Source organism: Chinchilla lanigera, unplaced genomic scaffold (assembly GCF_000276665.1).
Source record: "Chinchilla lanigera isolate Chin_1 unplaced genomic scaffold, ChiLan1.0 scaffold00174, whole genome shotgun sequence".
In the NCBI taxonomy this organism is placed as follows: Eukaryota; Metazoa; Chordata; class Mammalia; order Rodentia; family Chinchillidae; genus Chinchilla; species Chinchilla lanigera.
Window position 1 is genome coordinate 115,734 of NW_004955575.1, and position 3,473 is coordinate 119,206.

General features: G+C 44.3%; 1 protein-coding gene across 2 annotated transcripts in view; it reads left to right on the forward strand.

The window, feature by feature from the left end:
* Marveld2 (MARVEL domain containing 2) overlaps window positions 1–3,473 on the forward strand; it is a 19,835-nt gene continuing 16,362 nt past the window's right edge. For both annotated transcript variants that reach the window (XM_005413913.2, XM_005413915.2), the window contains exon 1: window positions 1–180. The gene's annotated coding sequence lies outside the window, so the exon portion shown is untranslated. The remainder of the gene's footprint in view (window positions 181–3,473) is intronic.

Consider the following 3,473-nt stretch of genomic DNA (forward strand, 5'->3'; position numbering starts at 1 on the left):
CCTAGGCTCCGCGGTGCCGCGAGCGGGGCGGCCAGGGACGAGGCGCGACGCGTGCGGCGCGGACGTCCCCCGCCGAAGGCGCTCCTTGTCTCCGCGCCGGGCCTTCAGTTCACAGTTTTCACATTTTATTTAACCTGTGGAAGCTGTCCGGGTGGGTGAAGACGAGTTCAACCCGTAACGGTAAGTCACTTTCCCCGGAGGTCAGCGAGCGGTGGTGCGAGCGGACGTGAGCCTCCCGCCGGTGCATCGCAGGTCCTGAGCGGTGTCCCGGGACGCCTGCTAAAGCTGCTGTGCTCTGGGCTCTAAATGTCCTAGGAACGTACATCAAAAGCTGTGTTTGAGCCCTGCATTTGTTGAATCTGAACCTTTGGGGTATTTCGTGCTGTACTGGGGGTTGAACCCAGGATCTTCCTTTTGAGCCAGCCAGTTACTTACTTGGAGACAGGGTTTCACTCAATTGCCAAGGCTGGGTTTGAACTGTGATCTTCCTTCCTCGGCCAGATTTAATCTTTGTGTAGACAACAAAGAGATAAAAGACAGACACACAAAAAAACCTTGCTATCCTTTAGAGAGGTTCCCCGTTTGATGGGCACCACGCTGGGACTGTCACAGCTAATCCCTCCTCCAAAATGAGAGTGCCCCTCTAAAAACCCCGGAATTCCTTCTTGACTTCTTCCTCTCCGCCCCACTTCCTTGGTGACGGGTTCAGGTCTGGCAATAGTATGTACCCTTTGTGTAGACTCCCTCCTTCGCATCACCTGGATTCCTTTGTTGTTGTTGCTTTGTATTTTTCAGACAGTGTCAGTGTCTCATGTAGTTCAAACTGCCCTCAAACTCATGGAGATCGTCCCACCTCAGCCTCCTGAGTGCTGGGGTTACAGACCTGTGCCGCCACACCCCGCACTAACAAGCAGTTTGAAGGAGAAATTCATTGTACCTTAAGCCCAGTGGTTATAGTAGCAGGGGGTTTTAGGGTGTTTGTTTTTCCTGTATATGTGTTAAGATCAACGATTTCATGAAAGAAATTAGCAGGGTTGGTAGAAGTCAGTCCTTTTTTGGTGCTTTTTCCGTGCATGCCTCCTGAGATAAGGCAGTTTCTCCGTGGTGGCAGGCAGTCCCCTTTAGATTATCCCGCTGGAATGAATGTCATTCATGGTCGCTGCTGCTGCTACTTTGCGGCTGTGGGGAATGCTAGCCTTCAGCAATTTTCATCTGTGAGAATCAATTTTTAAAATCAAGTATCTCGGGTTACTGAGAGAGGAGGAGGCCGGTCCTCCAACCTGACGGTCATGAAGGAAGGGGCGTGCGGTGCTGTTTTCACAGACCGCTCTTCTGTGGACATCCCAAAGCATGCGTGAGCGTGTGCCCGCGCCAAGTGCGCGCTGACCCACCACACTCGGGCTCGGAAGGATTTGGAGAGCAGATGTCTGAGGAAAGGGCGCTGTGTGAAGGTTGTTAGTGTTCTTTAAGGTAAGGTTTGGCCTTTTGGTTTTATATTTTGTTGTGTATAGGGCTTATGAATAAATCAGACTTACAAATACTTTTTTCAAATTTTTGTTTAGTACGTTTGCAGTACATGGTGATTGCGTTCATCATGAGGAGTTGGTATGTGTATATAACACATTTGTTTTTGAGCGAGGGTCTGGTGATGTAGCTCAGGCTGCCCTTAAACTCACTATGTAACCCAGGCTGGCCTTGAACTCCCAGCATTCCTCCTGCCTCAGCCTCCCAAGTGCTGGGATCACACCCGTGTGTCACTATGTCTGGCACATAACACATTTTAATTCTTTTTCGTACGTTTTTTCCTTCCATCCTCGCTGAAGCATTTTCCCTACCCTTCCTACCCATTCCTTACATCTTATTTTTCCTTTTTTCTCTTACTTATCTTTTATTTTGCTCCTTATATTTTCTGGTGCTCATATAAAAGAAACTACGTGATATTTATGTTTGTGTGTCTGATTTATTTCACTGAAATTTATAGTCTCATTTATAGAATGATTTCGTACAAATGATTCAAGGTTATTCTTTATGGCAGAGGAGTACTCCACTGTGTGTAAATACCACACTTTTTTATTCCTTCCTCTATTGATGGACATAGACCACTTTTACGAGATAGCTATTAGAAAACTTAGCTATTGGAACTGTGCAACTATAGACATCATATGCAGGTATCACTATAATATGTCTTTAACTCCTTCAGAAAGATAGCTAGGAGGGGAATAGCTGGGTGGAATAGGATTTCTAGCTTTATGAGAATCTCCATATTGATTTCCATAATGGTTGTACTAGTTTGCATTCCCACCACAGTGACGGCCCCCCACTCTCACCAGCATGGCAGCATTTGTTATCTGATTTCTTGATGATAGCCATTCTTGAATGAGATGGACTCTGTTGTTTTAATTTGCATTTCTCTGATGACCAGAGATATTCAACATTTTTTCATGTATTTATGAGGGGTTTTTTTGTTTTGGTCTTTTTTGAGACAGGGTCTCACTATGCAGTTCAGGCTGGCCTTGGGCTCACTTTGTAGCCCAGGCTGGTCGAACTCACAACAATCCTCCTGCCTCAGCCTACCGAGTACTGGGATTACAGGTGTGCGCCACCATGCCCAGCCTCATGTATTTATGAGATTTATTTCTTTTATCTTCCAGGAGATTAACTGTTTTATCATTTAGATCTTTGATCCACTTTGATTTTAGTTTAGTGCATGGTGAGATATATGGATCTAGATTCAATCTTGTACATGTGGATAGTCAGTTTTCCCAACACTGTTTATTAAAGAGGCTGTCTTTCCTCCAGAGTATGTTTTTGGCCCCTTTGTCAACGATCAGGTAGCTGAACATGCCTCAGGTTGTTTCTGCCTCCTCTGTTCTGATCCATTGACCCACATGTCTGCTTTTGTGCCAGTACCATGCTGTTTTTACCACTGTAGCTTTGTAGCATAATTTAAAGTCTGGGATTGGGATGCTGCTGGTTTTGCTCTTGTCACCCAGGATTGCTTTTGCCATTCTGTATCTCTCTAGATTCCATATGAATTTTAGGTTTATTTTCTCTGGTTTTGTGAGGAATCCTGTTGGCATTTAGACTGGGATTACATTAAATCAGTGTATCAGTTTTAGACATATGGCGTTTTTGACCATATGAGTTCTGCCTAACCAGGAACAGGAGACGTCTTTCTGTTTTTCTGATGTCCTTTTCAATCGCCTTTTTCAGTGTAGTGTAGTTTTCATTGTAGAGATCTTTAACTTTCTTGCTTAGATTACTGTAATTCCTAGGTATTTCATTTTTCTTGATGATACTGTGAGAGGTATTGTTCCCCTAATTTCTTTCTTGGGTGAATTTATTGGTGTAGACACGAACACTGTTGATTTTTGTGTGTTTATTTTGTGTCCTGTTTACTCTACTGAATTTGGTTATTCTCAGAATTTTTTGGTGGAATTTTTTGGGTATCGTCTGCAAATATTGATAATTTT